The 23,195-nt window shown below is 42.1% G+C and overlaps 1 protein-coding gene across 1 annotated transcript in view; it reads right to left on the bottom strand.

Annotated features, from left to right (window-relative positions):
- Positions 1-18,763, bottom strand: part of DPP10 (dipeptidyl peptidase like 10) — a 552,775-nt gene extending 534,012 nt beyond the window's left edge. The window contains exon 1 of the mRNA XM_083582231.1: positions 18,613-18,763. The gene's annotated coding sequence lies outside the window, so the exon portion shown is untranslated. The remainder of the gene's footprint in view (positions 1-18,612) is intronic.
- Between the last annotated feature and the right edge of the window lie 4,432 nt (positions 18,764-23,195).

Genomic DNA, 23,195 nt, shown 5'->3' with positions numbered 1-23,195 from the left:
ATGAAACTGCTTATCTAGGATATGTGTGGAAGTGGCAACTTGCTGCATCAGAATCAGTCAGAGCCAAGACTGTGTATAGCTAGCCAAGGCCATAGCAGGTAATGTGTCCCAAGAGCCATTGGAATAGGGTGGACAAGTAGGTTGAGTCAGAGCCAAGACCAGTTGGCCCTAGCATAAGACTAGTGAGTAGAAGATAGAATGCCAACATAAAGACAAGAACCACATTTGTAGGACTGTCCTCAGTACTGAAATTCTTGAGCATTATCTAAACAAGGAATTAAACATAAACTTAAAAGCCAGGCTCAAGGAACTTCGTGTGTATCAGCCCTAACTGAAAATATATATAATTTAGCATGAGAGTTATTTAAAGGAAAAAATTGTGGCAGTTCATGCATGCCAATTAACCCCTAATTTTCCTCTTGAAATGGCTCAAGCATCGAATTGCTACACTTATTTGGCAATCCAAGGAAGTTTAAAGAGCAATTTAATGATCACTGCAAGGAAGAAGTCTTGAAAACATAGTAAACAAATAATAATAATAAGACATGTCCTGTGTCCTGTGGATCACAGATGGAAGTGCCAGTGAGGAGGGGAGACACTAGATAACTCAGCACAAGGCAATTATTTTATTAGGCAGATGTCCAAAGAAAAAATGTTGAGTCTCAAGGGTTGATGCTATTTTACCAGGGCTCTAGCCAGTGATACACTATCCCATCTAGAGCACTGATTTATTTATTTTAAAGAAAGCTAACTTTTAAAAAATCCTTTTTAATTTATGGCATGACCATTTCCATTTGATGAATGGCAGCTTTATTTTTGTTGTTTTAAAAAGTCAGTTTTTCACTAGCAGTTGATGCTTTTCTCCCTCAAAATGGTTATGCTCACCACTCCATGAAACCTGATCAATGCAGTTCTGCACACACAAGATTCCCCTTGTTCAGCATGGATCTTTCATGTCTAAATGATGTTGTGGCAAAATCCCCCCCACACACACACACACTTTAGATATTATGGTTGTCTGAAAGAATGCTTAAAGGGGTAAATGCTTAAAGGAAGATGATCACAACAAACAGACTAAAGCTTTTACTGTATGTTTCTTAAATAAAAAGAAAATTAACAGAAATATGTAGCTTGGTTGCAAAGCATCTGATTTGTATGCAGAAGGTCCCAGGTTCAATGGCTGGCATCTTCAGGTAGGGCTGGAAATGACTCCCTGCCTGAAACCTTGGAAAGCCACTGCAAGTCAGTGTAGACAATACTGAATGAGATGGACCAGCGGTCTTATTCAGTATAAAACAGCTTCCTATGCATGTTCCTGTGCACAAGATTCTTGCCTACTTTTCAGTTGCCTAAAGTGAGAAGCCTAGGAGAAGTGTGGGACACCGTCAATGCTCCATGCCATACTGCAGCTGCAGTCAGAAGCTAAATGGGAAAGTACTGTCTATGCCCAACTGGTTTAGCTCTAGAGCTAAATGTTGCTTTGCCCAGGCACAAAACCCATATGCAGGACTGCATGGAGACTATGAAGAAGAATTGGTATATAACTCCATCATTGCTCATTCCCATATTTACCAGGACATTAAAGTGGCAGTCCCTAAATGTGATAATGCATTTGCAATTAGAGTGTATTAAAGTGCCTTCTTGCCCTACTGCACAAATCCACACCCACCCATACAAAACCAGACCTTTTTTTCATTTAGGAAAATGACAAGCAAGTGCACTGAACAATATTTCAATGCTAATTCTACTCGGAGCAGAGCCACTGAAGTTAGTGGACATGACTAAGGTTTCTTAATTTCAATGGGTCAACTCTAAGTAGAACTTAGCTGAATGTGCTCAATAAAAAAAGAACACAATCTAAGCAGCCTGCAAGCAAATAAGGATAAATGCTGAATAAACAAGTAATCTAGAGGAATTCTATAAAATGAGTGGGGACAATAACTTGTGATTTCTTTTCTACTTCTACAATCATTAGATAATTCCTTTTGACCTCCCCCTTGTGCCAAAAACAGGCATAAAGAATAAAAAAAATTGAAAATGCCAGAAATTATTTTTGCAAGCTGTAAATTGTCCTCTCAGCTTTATGGGAGAATGAGTTTACATCTACACTCTCAGAGGCTGTGCTTTCATGTTGTGTTTGTTAACAGGAAATTCAATAAGGAATAGCCAGTTATGAGCCAAGCCACTCAATAAAGCCGGAATTGCCACTTAGCTGCCAACTGCTTTCTATCTCACAAACGGTTGTTCAAATCTGGAGAAAAAAGTTGAGGGCCATTCATACTTCAACTCTGACAAATAGGACAAGGAAATTCCAAGGTACTAAATAGCTCCAACTGCAAACTAAAGTAAAATAAAAAATAAAAAAATGAATCTTATATTAAGAGATATGGAAGATTTATTCTGCTTCCTGCTCATTTCTCTCCCTGCTCTCAGTTGATGAGAGCTGTTTTCTATGTTGCTGCTTCTGCCAGCAAAGATAATATGCTTGTCAGATTACCTGTGCCTTTGGTAGAAACACAGTTTGATTAAAAGAGGCTTATAACGTATTACCTTCAGCAAACACTTGTCTCTCCATACACACCACACTCATGGTGGATGTGATTTGTTATAAAATCATCAACTCCTTCCTGTAACCTGGAATTTTCAAGATGTACAACTGTCTGAGAGTTCTGGCACATAAGAATGATTCAATGGCTCAGGGTATACATAACTCTTTAATGCTGTGCCATGTGCCTTCTCCTCAACAATAACAGTAACAACCTTCCCCCTCTTCCCCCAAAAAATATGGGGCAAATGTACACACACACACACACCAGTCAAGCTTGCATTATAGCACCATGCTCATGCCTCTATGTCTTGTTTGTTCTTCTGCAAGTCTGCAACCTAGGGAACATAGTTTAGTGTGTTTTTTACCGTTAAATGATCTGGAACACTGGGCTAAGGGAAGCTGCTTTATACCACTGGTCCCTCTAGTCCATCATTGTCCTTTTACTGGTTACACCCAGGATTAGCCACACCTGAATTCAACCCTGGAGTGTGTTTTCTTCAGCCCAACATCCCTGAGATCCGTTGTTGGCCCAGGCTCTGAAAAGCAGCTTACTGCTAGGAGGATCTGCTTTATTGAGATGGATACTAATACTATCAAGGAGACCAGCCACAAGAGACTCACAATGCCTGCCAGTTACAGGTCAATGCTGCACTCTTCTCCTTTCCATATCTGAGGTGGGATGCTGCAATCCAATGGTTGTTCACTAGGCTAATTTCAAGCCTAACGAAGCTCCTGAGGTTCCTAGATCATGGCTCCAAGTCCCTGGCATTGCGAGAGGGCCTTGCTTCCCCAACAGCCCAAAAGCCTTGGAATCCCTCAGAAATCAGGTATATAGCTTTGTCTACCAGCTGCCCAGCCTGCAGCCTTGCTTCTACCTCACATAACTCAAACTCTCAACTCTAGCCTTTGTCTTTCTAACAACCAGCAAGTTGAGGAAGGGTGACCCACCCATTTGTCACCCTGCACAGAGCCACTTCCTTTGTTACCTTACTGACTCCTACTCAGAGGGCCATTACCTCACCAGGAAGCTAGCATGGCTATTCCAGGAATTGAATCTGTGCTGGATCTGGTCGACCATTCCCCCCCCAACCCCAAGTTTGTAATCAACTCCCAACATGAAAGCTGCCCATAGCTGTAAACAGTGGTGGTCTTTTCCTAGAAAAAAGGTGCCGGTACTCTATCATGAGCACTGCCAGTGAGGCAACCAGGGTGCACATGGCCAGCAGCAGGGAGCAGAGCCTGATAGGGGAAGCACATCAGATGTGTGCCGTCCACTCTTGCACTCCTCAGGGAGTGGCACTCGTACATTCCACCAGCCCTGGGAGGCGGCAGCAGTGGTTGGGCCTGAGGAGGGCTTTGTTCATGCCATGGCTCCTCATGAGGCTGAGTGTCTCGGGGGGGGGGGGAGTTGTTGGTTCTGCATACCAGTGCATACCACAAGGAAATAAAACATTAGTTGTAAAGCAGTGAGATGCAAGACCAACCTTATCACTTTTCTGGCAAGACCGACCTTATCACTTTTCTGGCTTGTGCCCGCCAAACCAAACAAGACATTGGACCAATCCAGGGTTTTGTTTTCTGGTCTGTTGGCAAGCCCACATTGATAGCATCTCTTAAAAGCTGCTCTTTACTCAGATGATAATTCTGCCTTCTTCAATAGTTCTTTAAAAGCTGTGTTGTGATATAAAGAAATCTATTAGCATGCATCCTTTTCCTAACATGATTTTCACTGGGTTGCTGCCTTCATTTAATTTTATCCTTTCTGTTAAAACACTCTTAAGACTGAGATAACAAACATAATTCAGCAATTTGTACTTCAGTTCATTTTGACTGATAATTTTCTAATTAATTCCCTCATTCAAAGGGGAAAAAAACCTCCGCTGATTTTTATGTTTCAATTTAGCATTCAGTTTAGTGATTAGATTAGTAATAGAGTCCATTTTAAAAGATGACACTCTTCATGGAGAAGTGGGAATGGCTCCCAAATCACATCTTGGTAGGTATCTAGCTTATTATTATCTAGCCTGCACTAATCTTGAGACATTTACAGGATCGCAAGCAGAATGATGTGGGCATAAAGTCACTAGTGGGTTAGATGACCCCAGGGGTCCCCTCTAGCTCTGCAATTGTAGCCCTCTGCCCAACAAGGAGATATGCAATTTAATATAAGTGACACAAGAGACATGCATTTATGTTCAAGTGGCTCAGTGGCAGAACATCTGCCTTGCATGCAGAAGGTCCCAGGTTCAATCCCCAGCATCTTCAAGTAGGACTAGGAAAGTCCTTGCCGGAAACTCTGAAGAGGCACTGCCAGTCAGTGCAGGCTATACTGAGCTAGAATGGTTTGACTCAGTATAAGGCAGCTAAGTGAGATGAACATAAGAAGACTCCTGCTGGATCAGGCCCGTGTCCCATCTAGTCCAATGAGAAGCCTATGGGAAACTCACAAGCAGGATCTGAGCACTTTGCGTGGCAAGTCCCCCTCCCCCCTTGGGAAATAAAGACACAGGACACAGTATTTAAGGTTAACGAGCGGAAAAGGCCACAACTTTATTGATTGCAGGAATTGAGCAGTATTGGCTTAGGCATTGGTCCTAACAACTAACCGGCTTCAGCCCGATTGCATGAAGGCCGGTAAGGGTTAACCACCAGTGGGGGGAGTCCTGCTGATGTACATCAACTAGGAGCTCCCCCAGGGTCACCGCTCGGGGGCATGCCTTAGGCCCACACCTCCATAGGCTTTGGACAGGGCAACGCCCCCCCGGAATCCTTTACCGGACTACCGGACTACCGTATTTTTCACACCATAGGACGCTCCGTCCCATAGGACGCACCTAGTTTTTTTGGGGGGAAATAAAGGAAAAAAATTTTCCCTTTATTTCCCCCCCAAAAGCAGGTCAGGGAAACCGAACCAGGTCAAGGAACAGCGGGATGGTGGCGCTGCGCCTCCCTGCTGTCCCCCTAGCTTGTGGGGCTGGCTGATGTCTGCCTGGCGCACGGGGCGCTCTGCTTCAGCGGGCCCCACCCGCCAGGCAGCAGGCTGCTATCCGCAGCGTCGGGAGCCCTGTGGGGAACTCCTGCAGGGCTCCCCACGCTGCGGATGTCTGCCTGGTGCGAGGGGCGCTCTGCTTCAGGGCGCCCCGCCCACAGGGTGGCAGGCTGCTATCCGCAGCTTGGGGAGCCTTGCGGGGAACTCCTGCAGGGCTCCGCACGCTGCGGATGTCTGCCCGGCACGAGGGGCGCTCTGCTTCAGGGCGCCCCTCGCGCCGGGAGGCAGGCTGCTATCCGCAGCGTGGGGAGCCCTGCGGGGAACTCCTGCAAGGCTCTCCACGCTGCGGATGTGTTCCCGAAGCGCCGGGCGCTCTGCTTTCAGGGCGCCCGACGCTCCGGGAAGCAGGCTGCTATCCGCAGCCTAGACAGCCCTGCGGGACCTCCCGCAGGGCTGCCTAGGCTGCGGATGTGTTCCCGAAGCTCCGGGAAGCAGGCTACTATCCGCAGCCTAGACACGGCTAGCGGAGCGCTGCGCTAATCCCGAAGCTTGGGGCGTGCGGAGCTCAGCGCGCCCCAAGCTTCTGGGTGCCGGCAAGGTCTCCGCTAGCTGTGGGAGAGCCACACGGCTCTCCCATGGCTAGCAGAGCGCTGCGCTAATCCCGAAGCTTGGGGCGTGCGGAGCTCAGCGCGCCCCAAGCTTCTGGGTGCTGGCAAGGTCTCCGCTAGCTGTGGGAGAGCCGCGCGGCTCTCCCATGGCTAGCAGAGCGCTGCGCTAATCCTGAAGCTTGGGGCGTGCGGAGCTCAGCGCGCCCCAAGCTTCTGGGTGCTGGCAAGGTCTCCGCTAGCTGTGGGAGAGCCGCGCGGCTCTCCCATGGCTAGCAGAGCGCTGCGCTAATCCCGAAGCTTGGGGCGTGCGGAGCTCAGCGCGCCCCAAGCTTCTGGGTGCTGGCAAGGTCTCCGCTAGCTGTGGGAGAGCCGCGCGGCTCTCCCATGGCTAGCAGAGCGCTGCGCTAATCCCGAAGCTTGGGGCGTGCGGAGCTCAGCGCGCCCCAAGCTTCTGGGTGCCGGCAAGGTCTCCGCTAGCTGTCTAGCGGAGACCTTGCCGGCACCCAGAAGCTTGGGGCGAGCTGAGCTCCGCGCGCCCCAAGCTTCGGGATTAATGCAGCGCTCCGCTAGCCCTGGGAGAGCTGGGTCTCCCACGGCTAGCGAATAGCTTCCTGAAGCCTGGAGAGCGAGAGGGGTCGGTGCGCACCGACCCCTCTCGGTCTCCAGGCTTCAGCGAAAGCCTGCATTCGCTCCATAGGACGCACACAAATTTTCCCTTGCTTTTTAGGAGGGAAAAAGTGCGTCCTATGGTGCGAAAAATACGGTACTTTACCAGGTCAGCTGGAACAGCGAAGAGAGGGAGGTCCTCAGGCGCGCCGGCCATAAATAGCTCAGGCCACGCCTCCCTGGCCAGCCCATTGGCTGGACAGGGCGATGACGCGCCCGAGGACTCCCTCATTCTCGCGGGGGCTGTGAGTCAGCCCCCGCGTGCGTGGGGAGGGCGTGGGCCTGCAACCCCACCTCCTCTCCAGCTCGGAAGTGGCTTTCTCCTCCTGTGGTTTTCAACAGCATGAAAGGCAGAGCACAGCCATCAGCAGCCTTCTCCATGAATCTGTCTACTCCTCTTTTAAAGCCACCCAAGTTGGTGGCCATCACTGCCTCCCGTGGGACTGAGTTCCATAGTTTAACTATGTGCTGCATTAAGAAATGCTTTATTTTCTCTGTCCTGAATCTTTCAAAATTCAGCTTCATTGCTTTTCTCCATCTCTCACAACACTAGAACTCACGGACATACAAGTTATCACTGTTCACTTAAATCTAAAGCACCAGATGTATTTGTGCATGCAGTTCTACTCTCAGGTGCAATCTCATGAATGTATTTATCACATGCATGCTTATTTTGCTCTATGCTGCACCTAATATTATGGAATCTGGCGAAATTACAGGAGGCAATTTGTAGCAGAACAGTGAAAACATTGTGAGAAATCAGATTCTGCAAGAATTCTTAATTGTTGTTGATACAAATTTGCCCAAAACAAAGACTTCTTGGTCTTGAGTAAACATGCAGGACATTTATTTAAAGCATGGTGCATATCACTGTAGCTGGATGAGAATTAAGATCAGCAATATTTGTTCTGCGTTCTAGTTCTTGCTAACTTGGGTGGCACAATTTTATTCTGTGAACTGCCCTAAGACCTCCAGGTATAGGGCGGTATATAAATTCAATTAATTATTATTAATTATTATTATTATTATTTAAAACCCAAGTAGAGTCCAACACTTACTATGGATGATAAGACATACTCAGAGTAGACCCACTGAATTTAATGGACTTAAGCAACTTAAAACCTATTGATTTAAATGGGCATGTTCTGAGTATGGCCAATACTTGATATCTCCCTCTATTAATAAGTAATTTAGAGGCACTCCTGGTCTGCAATTTTTACATGATGAGCACTCTCATCACAGTTTGCAATTACACATTCACACAAAGATGTTGGAGTAAAAGGACATATCATCACATACAAGCAGCCAAGGTAGCTCCAAAGTTCTTCAAGAAGAAGCAGATCATTAGGCATTTTTTAATACCAGAGCAATTTCCCCACTTACATCACTCCTAGGAGCAACATCTGGAAGCTGCCTTAATCTCAAGAGATGCAGCAAAATGAAAGAAATAGATTAAATATGTTTATGTATATTTAAGGAATAATACCAATGAGCACCAACATACGTCTTTGAGACATTTCCTGACTTCAGGGAGAAATAAATTAAACATGCAATAAAAGTTTATTGCTGTTGGGAGATTTCACTTTGGAAAACCTGCTAGGGATAAATTTAATGGCATTGTAAATTTTATTTTGCGAGGAATGATTATTTGGGCCTGTAAGGACTGACAATTCTGTGTAAATCTAATCAGCTAGCTAGCAATTAATAATATTAAACTGCCTCACATCTTTTGCACGCTTGAATGACCCACGATGTGCTGAGGAGTCTACCCCTTAAAAAGCCGATTATTCACAGACCAATTAATGCTTACTTGGCATGTTCAAAAAGTAAGCATTCCCCACCGCTATTATTATTTTTTTTTAAAAAAAGGAAAATCATCCCCTCCTGTCATAGCAAGATACTGCTTTCCTTTGATGCAGCTGAAAGAGCGTCCAGAACCTTTTCCCAATTCAGCATTCCCAGATTAATTTCTTACATTTTAGCAAGAGAGAAGAAAATCATTCATTCCTGTGATTTGTCCCCTAGTAAAACACTCTCCTAATTTTCCTCCTATTTTGACTTTTAGAGGGGCTTTAGGCTTTAAAAACTGTCAATATGCTCAGTTGGGCACTGGAGTTGCCATGCTTATGGTTTCAGCCACATGAAATCTACAGCCTACTGTGCTGCCCCCCCCACCCCAATTTTGGAGCAGGTTTGGGAGGTGCACAGAGGCTGCAGGAAAAAGGGGTAGTCTGTTCCATCAACTATGTCTATTTCACTGATGGATAAACACCATTGGATGTCATGCTTTAAAACACACACACACACCATTACTAGAAGACTTCTCCTTGCTCTCAGGATACTATACTTAGCCACCATGAGCCCAGCGCTTATGCATTAAAATTAAGGCACCACACATCATACATAGCCTCACATTTCACATGCTGAATCAATTCAGGCTCATTTTGAATGACTGAGAATGGTGACATATCAAAGGACAAAATGAGCCTTTAACTATAAGAACAAGCACTGAGGAGAGGTTGTGTGGTGCAGTGGTCAAAGTGCTGGAGTAGGACCTGGGATATCAGAGTCTGAATATACAGTCAGGTTACTAAGTTGAGACCAGTCACCATCTCTCAACCTAGCCAACCTCTTAGAGATACCTATAAATATTTACATTGCAAGTAGAGGACTCACCAGAAAAAAATGAAAGAACTTTTTACCTAAGGTCACTAGAACTGCTTTCTTGACTTTGAATGAATTAATAAATGACTAATCAGTTATGTCAACTAGTCAGTCAGTCAAATTTATTTGTTAGAAACCATTGGTCATCAAAAAAAATTACATGCTACCATTATTCATACCTTAAATGTAAACGCCCACCACTTTCCATACTGAATGTCATATATTTACATATTTAGAAGGACAAATGTAAGCATTAGCCAGTCATCAAAGATATAAAATTAATGAGCTGAACTAGGGCATTAAAAGGAGAATAATAAAATTTGTGCACTCATCACAAATTTTTAAGATGGATTAGTTGTGCAATAGACATGTATGCTGACAGCACAAACTCAGATTCGTGCTTGCCGCACAATAAGATTTTTTAACAAAAGTACTGTTTAAGTTGTGGTATTTTATTTTACATGTGTTTAACCTGCTTTAAGCTAAAACTGCCAATCCTGCCTCTTTTGTAATTGTTTCTTACAGTTTAATGAAAATATGATTTTATATGCTCGAAGCTGCCCTAAGTGGAAGGGGATCTTGCTCTAATAATAATTTTTAAAAGAAAAAAGACACTGTTTATTGTCAACAGAGAAAATCACCTTGAGCAATTTACACTTGGGCAATACTTTAGTTAGGGTAAACCAAAATGTCACAAAATACAGAGCAAGATTTTATGTTCACCACACCTCTTAATCAGGTTGAACGCTAAGGGTTAGGAGTAAGAGGGTATGGCTAAAGGGGGGCGGGATATTAAAAAATCACTTGAGGAGGTAGTCTCAAGACAGAATGAGGAGCAGATTGCACATTTAATTGGATTAGTCTCTGCTGGTTTTAAGCAGGTGTCAGGTTACCCTCTAGAAGTATAGGGAAAAGAAGCATTGGCTGATCTCTACATTTTAAAAATGCAACAGTTACTCAAACTTAGATTTTGGAATTAAGCTGCTTATGTTATTATTTCAACCTTACTAAATATAAACAATATATAAATAATTGTACACATACATGCATACAAATGTTTTCTGTTGAAGCATGGAAGACTAAAATCTACTGTTTAAAGTTTGCCTTTGATAACACCTTCCTTTTTTATAACATTTGTATGCATATAACAAATCTTCTGTTCCTAGGAAAGTTGGTAAGTGATTCTATCATTAAATGAAGACAAAGGGATAATACATATATGCTTTCCATTTTTAAGACCAACTTGGTTCAGAAAGCCAAGATAACTTGTTGGCACCCTAGCTCCAGGTATGCTTGGAGGAAATTGTGAATCTAAATCTTTTTAAATTTGGATTTCAAATTTGGTTTTGCGTGTGTTCCATTATAGTGCAATATTGTGTATGTATACTCAGAAGTAAGCCCTACTGTGTTCAACAGGACAAATCCCCAGGTATCTGTGTATAGGTTTGACCTTTAGTTTGCCTTGGGCATCATGAAGAACAGGATATTGGTAAGGAGGGTAAGATCCCATTGATTCTGGATCCATCAATGGCTTTTTCAGTATGTCAGCTTTCATATCCATCTGACCCACCTAAAAAGGAAGGGCAAGGGCACCATACTTTGGTGGCTCCAATCATTCCTGGAAGGTATATCCCAGGATCTCTTCTCCAGGTACCCAGAGTTTTGGAGGACTTTGTCTAGGATGACATCCAGGGGAAACCTTAGATGATGGCACAGGAGGTTAAAGCTTCAGCCCTTTGGCACTGGTGCCCAAATTTCTAGGCCCTTCTACCCTTATCTGCAGCCTACTGTGCTCACGCCCTGCAGCCCAGATTAATACTTTAAAAAATCATACAGGATTTTGATTTTTTTAAGAGAAATATTGCACATTGCTCAACTTCATACTATGTTAAGTATTAATGTCAAGAAGAAATTAATACAGGAAACATTATACTTTACAGCTGTGCTATTACATTAAATATTATAGTCTCAGCAAAACCAAACATAATATATCAAGTAACCTATGATCACGTGATGAAGGTGTCCTTTTGTTCCACTAGTCAATTAATAAAACTCCAATTCTGTGCAAATCTATTACATTTCTGCTTGCTTTCTTTTACTTTTAAACCTCGTAAGCTGAGCTATTACTGATTATTGTTGGCCTTGAATTTTGTTAACCTGTTCTTATGGCTATATATTTATTCTCATTGCTGTATGTATATATATTTGTAAATAAAAATAAAGCATGTTCTAAATCTAGTGGTGCTTTTGTTTCTCTATTATATTCTCAATCGGAAATCAATACTGTTTTGCCTTGTGCACAACCGCCAGCTATTGAAGTCGCTTCCAAGACTTGGCTCACATTTCCAGCATTTATAATTTCTGCTTATCTGACGTACTCTTTCTAGAATCATGTACCAGCTGGATGTAACCTTATGACAACTTTCACATACATTTCCATAGAATGAAAAAGTTATGCACACTTTCCCATATATACTTCCTATATCATGACCCTACTGTAACATACTCATTCTTCTTCACAAAATAGGAAGAATTAAACTTTAATTTTAGGCATCAAATGCTTTCCATCTGCCACAATATATACTTATATTGTCAGAGTTTGTAAAGAGTGAATGGAATTCAACTAAGTTTTACTCAGAGTAAACCCACTGAAATTAATTAACATGAATACGTTAGGTCCATTGATTTCAATGGATCTCCTCTGAGTAAACATTAGTTAAATGCCACCCAGTATACTTTTGGCCTTATCTTAAACGAAGGCTGCACAATTTGTAGCCCACCAAACTGAACTAAGCCATACTTTGGCACCTGCAAATAATTTGATTGCATCCCCTATAGTTGCAGGTACAGGGAGACAGGAGGAACAGGACATTTGTTAGGCAAATTTATCACCAATGATCAAACTTTGATTGACTTTTGAAGTTGCCATACTTTGGAGGGATTCTGAGTGTGCTCCCAACAAGGAATGCAAACTTTTTTAAAAAAAATAATAAAACAGGATTGAGGACTTTCTACGAGTGTGTGTGTAGAAAGTAGCCCACGGTGCAAAAATTGAATTCATTGCTCCACCCATTTTTCCTCTGGCTCTGTCCATCAATTGCATGTGAGTCTTTGAAGGCTGCCCAGGAGGGAATGTGATCCACAGGCAGGAAAAGTTTTCTCACCCGTTTTAAGCCCTCATTGCTACATATCCCAAAACTTTCAACAGCCCATCTACCAATTCTTGCCTGTGCCTTTTATCATTCTGTGTTCAGCTCTCTTTAGAATAGTATACAACATATACAGTTTTTAGTTTGCCTTGCAGAGTGCTTGATATATCTACTGCATCTAATTCCTTTGCTTTCACTTGAAAGTAAGTTTCAATTTACCCATCCTTTTGAGGCATACTGGAGCAGAGGTGTGAGGAGCAATCTCTGTTTCCAGAGCTAATCATCAGAGAGAGGTGGTAGGTTGCGCAACAGGAGAATTTCTTAGGTTGAGATCTTATGGACTGACAAGTTTCTGAATTGGTATCTCATGAATATCTTTTAGCCTAGTATTTGTTGGGGGTATTTGTAAAACTGAAAGGAACTCTGTAGTGATGTTGTTCAACTTTCTTCCAATGAATCCAGCTGAGTAACATATAGCACCTCCAACCATTTCAGCTGCCAGGTTTTAGATCTTACAGAACCAATAGTGCTCGTTCACCAAAGTCATTCTCTGCTCCAATTAGATTACAGTCTTACTCCATTATCAATCACAAGCCAAGAAAGCTATGTTCATTTCAGACACAGCTGCATATGGTATGCCATCTCTCTATCTCCCGCTCTGCAAATCAGTACTTCATGAAGAAAAATGAATGTATGTGTCTTCTTTCTACATAAGAATCCCTCAGAGAATTGGTTCTGTCCCTTTGGAAATGCAATGACACTGCAGAAAACAAAGCCGTTCTGTTGATGTTAGAAGCACAAAAACCAATGTCATAAATGAAATTGGAATGGAGATTGATGCACAAAACCCCTAATGACATCTGGTCTTGAAAGAGCCAAATATGTAAATTTTGCATGAGAACAGGCACGGCACTATCCAGTACAATGGTTCATCCTCAGACATCTTCCCTATAAACAGCAGTGTGAAGCAGGGCTGCATTCTTGCAGCAACTCTCTTGCAGCATATTCTTCTCTCTGTTGCTCTCCTACGCTTTCAGTTTGACCAAAGATGGAATGTACCTCCATTCAAGGAGAAACGGGGGTCTGATCAACCTGGCACATCTCCATACCAAGAACAAAGTGCAATGGGTTCTTATCCAAGAGATGTTATTTGAAAATGATGCTGCCCTGATAGTGCATTCCAAGGAAGCTCTACACAGACTCATCAACCATTTTGCCCAAACCTGCAGGGAGTTTGGCCTTACCACCATCCTGATGAAGATCAACATCCTGAGTCAGGATGTTGCCAGCACCCCACGCATCAGCATTAAGGTGGTAAATGATGCTGTCTACCTGGACTCCACAATAATCAGCAATCTCCCCATCGACACTGAGCTTCACATGCGTATTGGCAAGGCAGCTATGGCAATGGCTTGCCTCTCCAAAATGCTATGGGAGAAATGTGATGCTAGTGACCAATACCAAGATGAAGGTCTGCCAGGCTTGTGTGTTGAGCACATTGCTTTATGGAAGTGACTTGTGGACAATTTACACCCACCAGCAGCAACACCTCAATACATTCCATATGCACTGTATCAGGGAGATTTTGGGAATGGCAGGACAGAGTCTCAAACAAAGATGTGCTCTCCCAAGCCCCCATTCCCAGCATATTTGCATGTCTGTCTCAGTTATGTCTACACAGGCTTGGTCAGATCTGGCCCAGTGAGCCAAAAATTGTTCCCCACAGCAGATGTACAATAAATAGTATACAATTACAGCATAAGGTGGTAAGTCTGTTAGAAGTTCTCTGCAGCCATCTTAGAATCATAGAATCATAGAATCATAGAGTTGGAAGAGACCACAAGGGCCATCGAGTCCAACCCCCTGCCAAGCAGGAAACACCATCAGAGCACTCCTGACATATGGTTATCAAGCCTCTGCTTAAAGACCTCCAAAGAAGGAGACTCCACCACACTCCTTGGCAGCAAATTCCACTGTCGAACAGCTCTTACTGTCAGGAAGTTCTTCCTAATGTTTAGGTGGAATCTTCTTTCTTGTAGTTTGGATCCATTGCTCCGTGTCCGCTTCTCTGGAGCAGCAGAAAACAACCTTTCTCCCTCCTCTATGTGACATCCTTTTATATATTTGAACATGGCTATCATATCACCCCTTAACCTCCTCTTCTCCAGGCTAAACATGCCCAGCTCCCTTAGCCGTTCCTCCTAAGGCATCGTTTCCAGGCCTTTGACCATTTTGGTTGCCCTCCTCTGGACACGTTCCAGTTTGTCAGTGTCCTTCTTGAACTGTGGTGCCCAGAACTGGACACAGTACTCCAGGTGAGGTCTGACCAGAGCAGAATACAGTGGCACTATTACTTCCCTTGATCTAGATGCTATACTCCTATTGATGCAGCCCAGAATTGCATTGGCTTTTTTAGCTGCCGCGTCACACTGTTGGCTCATGTCAAGTTTGTGGTCAACCAAGACTCCTAGATCCTTTTCACATGTACTGCTCTCAAGCCAGGTGTCACCCATCTTGTATTTGTGCCTCTCATTTTTTTGCCCAAGTGCAATACTTTACATTTCTCCCTGTTAAAATTCATCTTGTTTGTTTTGGCCCAGTTCTCTAATTTGTCAAGGTCGTTTTGAAGTGTGATCCTGTCCTCTGGGGTGTTAGCCACCCCTCCCAGTTTGGTGTCATCTGCAAATTTGATCAGGATGCCCTTGAGTCCATCATCCAAGTCGTTGATAAAGATGTTGAATAAGACCAGGCCCAAGACAGAACCCTGTGGCACCCCACTAGTCACTCTTCTCCAGGATGAAGAGGAACCATTGATGAGCACCCTTTGGGTTCGGTCAGTCAGCCAGTTACAAATCCACTGAGTGGTAGCATAGTCAAGACCGCATTTTACCAGCTTCTTTACAAGAATATCATGGGGCACCTTGTCAAATGCCTTGCTGAAATCAAGGTAGGCTACATCCACTGCATTCCCTTCATCTACCAGGGTTGTAATTCTGTCAAAAAACGAGATCAGGTTAGTCTGACATGACTTATTTTTCAGAAATCCATGCTGACTATTGGTGATCACAGCATTCCTTTCTAGGTGCTCACAGACTGTTTGCTTAATGATCTGCTCCAGAATCTTCCCTGGTATTGATGTCAGACTGACTGGGCGGTAATTATTTGGGTCCTCTCTTTTCCCCTTTTTGAAAATAGGGACAACATTTGCCCTCCTCCAGTCTGCCGGGACTTCGCCTGTTCTCCAGGAATTCTCAAAGATGACTGCCAGTGGTTCTGAGATCACATCTGCCAGTTCTTTTAATACTCTTGGATGCAGTTCATCTGGCCCTGGAGACTTGAATACATCTAAACTAGCCAAGTATTCTTGTACTATCTCCTTAGTTATTCTGGGCTGTGTTTCCTCTGCTGAATCATTTGCTCCAAATTCTTCAGGTCGGGCATTGTTTTCTTTATCGGAGAAGACTGAGGCAAAGAAGGCATTGGGGAGTTCAGCCCTTTCTGTGTCCCCTGTTTGCATTTCACCATCTTCTCCTCTGAGTGACCTCACTGTTTCTTTGTTCTTCCTTTTGCTACGAACATACCCAAAAAAAGCCTTCTTTGTTGCTTTTAACCTCTCTAGCAAGCCTGAGTTCATTCTGTGCTTTAGCTTTTCTGACTTTGTGTCTACACGTGCTGGCTATTTGTTTGAATTCCTCTTTGGTGGTTTCCCCCCTTTTCCATTTTTTGTACACATCCTTTTTTAATCCTAACTCAGTTAAAAGTTCTTTAGATAGCCACCCTGGCTTCTTTAGGCACCTTCCATGTTTCCGTCTCATTGGTATTGCCTGAAGTTGTGCTTTTACTATCTCCCTCTTAACAAACTCCCAGCCATCATGAACTCCCTTTCCTTTTAGTATTACTGTCCATGGGATCTCACCCAGCACTTCCCTAAGTTTTATGAAGTCGGCTTTCTTAAAGTCGAGAAATTGAGTCCTAGTATGCTTGGCTGCTCCTTTCCGCTGTATAGTAAACTTCAGAAGAGCATGATCACTCGCGCCTAATGATCCTTCCACTTCTACCCCACTAACCAGGTCATCAACATTGGTTAGGACCAGATCTAAAATGGCTGTTCCTCTTGTTGCTTCTCCCACTTTCTGGACAACAAAGTTGTCTGCAAGGCCAGTGAGGAATCTGTTTGACCTTATGCTCTTGGCTGAGTTTGACATCCAACAAATATCCGGGTAATTGAAGTCCCCCATTACTACTATCTCCCTTCCTTTTGCATGCTTGGCCATCTGTTCCAGGAAGGCATTATCTATGTCCTCCGTTTGGCTTGGGGATCTATAGTAAACTCCCACAATGAGGTCACTGTTATTCTTCTCTCCCTTAATTTTGACCCAAATGCTCTCACTTTGGCTTTGAGGTTCTAAATCTTGGATCTCTTCACAGGCATACACATCCCTGACATATAACGCCACTCCTCCTCCTTTCTTGTCTGGTCTGTTTCTCTGAAATAGATTGTATCCCTCCATTATTACATTCCAATCGTGGGACTTATCCCACCAGGTTTCAGTGATGCCTATTATGTCATATTTAGTTTGCTGTACCAAGAGCTCAAGCTCATCTTGTTTATTTCCCATGCTTTGCGCATTAGTGTACAGACATTGAAGTCCATTAATCATTCCCCCGTGTCTCTTATTTAAGGATTTTTTCCTCCCACCACTAGGTCTGCGTGCTGTTTGCTCCATTTGGTCTATGACATTTGGATGATCATCTTCATCAATTGATAGACTCCTACCTTCAGGAGCACTGTCTTGAAAGTCACCTAGCTTGGATCCAGTGGTTATGCAAGTGGAAAACAACTCAGGCAACCCATCCTGCCCTGCAGCCCCTCTATCCTCCAAAAAGTCTCTCCCGAGGGTAACATGGGAATCTACTGAACAATGTAAACTGTATCATATAAACCTACAGTCCCAGGAGCGGGAGGGAATTGGTCAATATTAGGTGCAGGAAGGAACACTGGGCAAATGGAATGGACAGGTTCATCGGTCCTACTATTCTGGGCATCTTTTCAACAAGATGGTGATAATGCTTTAATTAAATAAATAGTACATTTTTTGTTTCTATCTGTATAGTGAATGAAGAGGCCCAAACAGAATTGTGGATCTCTTACTTTAGGACTGATCCTGTTTAACATATTTCTATAGTAAATTATTCTATTCGGAAACAGTTCTGGACCTGCTTAATTCATGCTACTTCATGTGAGAGATTGCAACATTTTCCAAAGAATATTCATTACATTTTGTGTTTGCTTTGTTTTCAGAAAGGTCATCAATCTCTGTTAACTCCGGTTTTGCTGCTGTTTAATAAAAGTCCTGCAGCTGCAATTCTTTGTGATGTGTGTTTGTATATGTATGAATAAAATATGTTATATAAATATCGCCAGCAGGACAAACTCAACCTTTATAGCACCTCAGCTTTGGAATGTGCTATTCTAATCTTATTTATTTTTATTTATAAGATTTCTCACCCACCCTTCACTGAAACAATCCAGGGTGGTTTACAACACTATAATATGGAATCTTTTTTAAAAAAAACAAGCAAGATAAAACTATTACAATTATGAAACAAGTAAAACCATTCCAGATGGAACAGAACAGTCCAAGTTCAATAAAAGAGATGGGCCCCATAAAACAAACTACCTCAGCTGACAAAGGACAAGATAAAAAGGTGTGTCTTCAGCATATGGCAAAAGCTGAGGAATGATTATGCTAGGATTTAGGCTGAGTAGTGAGGGAGCCAAGTTTGCTGATGACACCAAGTTGTTCAGGGTGACAAAAACTAAAAGGAATTATGAAGAGCTCCAAAATAATTTACTATATTAGATATAATAATAGAGAAAACAGTGAAAAGAAATGTGATGGGGGGTTTTATATTAGCAAAGCTATGTGTCAATTTAAATGGTGTACTATGGAAAAAGTCAATAGAAGCTGAATTAGGTAGCCTTACCTGGAAGGAAGGTTCCTCTCCTTTACTGCACTGGAAGTTCTGAATACATTTGCAAATGGACAAAAGGATGATTGCCAGAGGTGGAGAATGGTCAGCAAGTTTGTTGTTGTTTAGTCATTTAGTCGTGTCCGACTCTTCGTGACCCCATGGACCAGAGCACGCCAGGCACTCCTGTCTTCCACTGCCTCCCGCAGTTTGGTCAAACTCATGTTTGTAGCTTCGAGAACACTATCCAACCAATGGTCACCAAAGAGCTTTGTAAAGAAACAATTTGTGGACCCTTAATCAGAATATGTGTTTCCCTTGCTATCTTCCCTTTTCTTGTGTGTCTTTTTTCAGTATCAAGCCTCATGACAGGGCCTGTCTCATTTCCTTTTCTTGGCATGATCTGCTTTGCGAGGTGATGATGATAGTCTGAAAAGTGGAGTAAAAATATCATGCATAAACAAACAAACAAGAACAATCTATTTCTATATTTAATCATTTATTCTAGTTTTTCAGATGGTCCTTTCCTTGCTTTAAGCCCTGTTTCATGCTCACAGAAATAAGAATTAAAAGGAATAAAACGTTCTTTTAATGGTCTTCATTTGAACCTGACTAGAATAGGTAATTGTGCTCCTTCCCATGGTACCTTGCTCCACCATAAGGAAGGTCACATCCTCTCTAAAAATCAGGACAGATAACTCTTGAATGGCCTCACGTGCAGTTTAATGAAGGGGACAGGCAATTATATAAAAGCCTCCCAAAAGAGAAGCAAAATATATTTTGACCTTTACATTGCCACACACTGCATTTTCTGGAAACAATGTCCTTACTTCTTAATTTAGAATTGAAAAAAGATTTGCCAGGTCTGAACTAGTTATATTTCTTAACCATTCACCACTGCCAACTGCCTATAGATTTCCTATAAGTAAGACTCATTCATTGTGCAAATTAGATCAATCTCTTTGCTCCAAGGTTGTAATCTCAGCAGTGATACCTGCCTGTTGCCATGACAAGTAATTTTCCAAGTTAGGGGCTAGCTTCCAGAGAATTCTGTTACTCATTCGATTTATCAGCTCATCAGAATACTTTATTGGTTCACAGAGATTCGTTAACCTTCCGCCACTTGTTATTCTGCCCATATGACTATTACCACTACTGCTATCTCAGAAATGATGTTTTTTAAAAGGAATGAGAATAGACTGCAGTCCTGTCAAATGCAGCAAAACCAAATCACTGTCATCACTCCTATTTTCAGACCACTAGGTATTGATTACATTGCAGGTATTCCAGAATAATTACTTCTGAACAAGTCGGAAATCCATAACAAGCACCATCAAACAAATTTACATTTTAATGCTACAAATATTTCCCATTGCATTGACATATCGGTGCAAGGGGTTAAAATAAACTGCTTTTACCTTTCCCATTAAAACTCTTGAAATAAGATATTAGACGCCGGATACATCTCAACATATGCTTTCTGGGAGTGAGGATAAAATAACATTTATACCCCTGCTGACCTTTCTATAAATATTTTTAAGTAGTTCTGTTTAAAGAAAGGTGCAGTAGTGGTCTGGGTGACAGAGCAAATGCTAAAGCTCTATAAATTAGGAATGTGTAAAAGATTTGGATGAATCCCAAATCAAGTACCAAAACAGGGCCGTTCTGAAAAGTTTGGGCTTCTTCAAGCCAAAGTGGAATTTCTTCAAAGCACCGCTAAGTGAGGCAGGAAAGTCCAAAGAAATTACGTACAATGCTTTTTTCCCCAGTGAATGAGTCTAACAAATTCAGCACATTCATTTCCCTTCCACATGCTGACGAGAAAAGGTAACAGGCAATGCCTTTTTAATGGGGGAATGCAGGGATACGCATACTCCTAAACATTTTGTGAATCTAAGTTTAGCCTCATTGAAGGGCAGTAATTCCATTTGAGTAGGAAAATGACAGTACCCCTAAACTTTTTTTTTTTTTTTAAAGAAAAAAAGCACTGGTAACAGGTCATTTATGTGTAGGCCAATTAGCTTGCCTAGAACAAAGAAATAATTTTGGGATGGGAAGAATGAAGCTATAATTTTAAGGTTTTCTGTGTTTTGTCTTTCTCCAGTCTTAAATTTGGCTTGCCACATGTCAACATACATTTGCTTTATTTTATTTTTAAAAAAATGAAAGTCTGCGTGAAAATTGATACATGTTTTCCTGGGCATTTCTCCTCAAGCCTGGATTACAGTGGTGCCCCGCAAGACGAATGCCTCGCAAGACGGAAAACTCGCTAGACGAAAGGGTTTTCCGTTTTTTGAGCTGCTTCGCAAGACGAATTTCCCTATGGGCTTGCTTCGCAAGACGAAAACGTCTTGCAAGTTTGTTTCCTTTTTCTTAACACCGTTAATACAGTTGCGACTTGACTTCGAGGAGCAACTCATAGAACGCAGTGTACATAGTAGCCTTTTTTGAGGTTTTTAAAGACTTTGGTGATTTTTGAAGCTTTTCCAAAACTTCTTTTACAGCCATTTGGTAAGTTAAGCTTTTAAAACTTTTTTGAGGGGTTTTGGATTTTGGGTTGGGGTGATTGGAATTCAAGGACTTGGTGTTGGGGAGGGGTTTGCAAGAATCTGGAAGCTTGTTTTTTTTTCCTGCATTTTTATGATTTTTTGTGACCATTGGGGAACTCTGCTGTTTTTTTTAAAAAAATCTGGATTTGAATTTCTGTGTGCTGGGTGGCTGGGGGAACAGTTGGGGAGGGGTTTGCAAGAATCTGGAAGCTTGTTTTTTTCTCTGCATTTTTATGATTTTCTGTGACCATTGGGCCACTCTGCTGTTTTTTTAAAAAAAATTCTGGATTTGAATTTTGAAATGCTCTTTACAGTATGTGTGACTTTAAAGAGCACTTAATAAACTCTTGTTGTACCAAATTTGGCTTTGTTTGGACTTTTTTTGACCATAGGAATGCATTAATTGATTTTCAATGCATTCCTATGGGATTTCGTGCTTCGCAAGACAAAAAAATCGCTAGACGAAAAAATTCGCGGAACGAATTAATTTCGTCTTGCGAGGCACCACTGTACTGCAAATGCACTCTATGCTGGGGCTAATAAAGTGCATTTTTGTACATTACTTTCATGAATATACACATCTTCTAGAGCACATTTCACATAAGTACGCATTTCTATAGGAATTATTCGGACAGAGAACTACTTTGCAAAATTTAGAGAAGAGCTGTGTTTCAGTTCCTATACAGTGGTACCTCAGGTTAAGTACTTAATTTGTTTCGGAGGTCCGTTCTTAACCTGAAACTGTTCTTAACCTGAAGCACCACTTTAGCTAATGGGGCCTCCCGCTGTTGCCGCGCCGCCAGAGCCCGATTTCTGTTCTTATCCTGAAGCAAAGTTCTTAACCTGAAGCACTATTTCTGGGTTAGCGGAGTCTGTAACCTGAAGCGTATGTAACCTGAAGCGTATGTAACCCGAGGTACCACTGTACATCATTCTTAAAATCTGTACAGATTGTATTTCTGTTTTATGTCTCTTGACAAATGAGGAAGCCAAGGATGGTCAGTAGTGGCTTGTGGGGTGGTGGTGTTCATCCGGAACGAACGGACCTCCGGAACGAATTAAGTACTTAACCCGAGGTACCACTGTAAATGCAAAACACTTCCATCAGAGAAGCCACTGACCTGCACATACTGATGTGGTTCAGGTTGGCCAGAGCAATGAATCTGACACCACAGATGCCTTTAAGGAGTTGTCAATGCTTCTTAAAAATCAGCTAATTACAAGCTGTGACTCTGTCATCCCAGTATTTTTCTTTACAAATTTGGAACAGTGAGGTGAGGCAACAAGGAGGAGGTGGGGATCAAAGAATGTAAGAAGCCACCTCAGTAATTATACTGATTTGTGGGGTATTATATTTTTGCTTAAGCCATTGCTTCAAAACAATCACAGTCTTAGGCAAGAATGGATGGACATGTCAGAAGAAACAATAAAAAGCAGAATGGGAAATCAAGTAGATATGGGGAGGGTGGCGAGAGAAAGATACATGGCACCCATTTAGAGCACTTGAAAAATAAAAATAAAATGGATGCTCTTTATAATATTAAACAACTCCAAAGCAAAGAGGTAATGCAAAACTGTATTTTTCTAGATTAGTAAATATTTTTTAAATATTTTCAAATAAATAAATACACACACACACACATGCATAACATTTTTTATTTTAAAAAAAAATATGTAACAGAATAAATTTGTGATAATCTATTTTAAAAGCAGGACATAATTCCAGGTCAGAGATTTATTTCATCCTCCAAGCTAGTTGCCAAATAAGGTGCTAAAAAGTAAAATATTTATTCAATTAGTTTTAGCTAATTGAAATGCAAACACGGTACACACTTAATCTATGCAGGCAGGAAAAGCAGCCTACTGTCAGATTTTATTAAGTCTTTTTGCTGTTCTGTGAATAGTCAATAACAAGTGTCTAAACCCAAGAAATGATGTAAAGGTAACGTTCAATGGCAAGGATATGATAAGGTAGTGTTTGCATTCAGGATAATATGAAAGGGTCCAACACATTCCCTGGAAGATTTCTCTCCATGTCAACTAATTAGC

The sequence above is a fragment of the Podarcis filfolensis genome (genome assembly GCF_964270895.1).
Source record: "Podarcis filfolensis genome assembly, chromosome: 1".
Taxonomy (NCBI): domain Eukaryota; kingdom Metazoa; phylum Chordata; class Lepidosauria; order Squamata; family Lacertidae; genus Podarcis; species Podarcis filfolensis.
The sequence above is the reverse complement of the archived record's forward strand: the minus strand, read 5'-3'. Positions and strand labels throughout refer to the sequence as shown.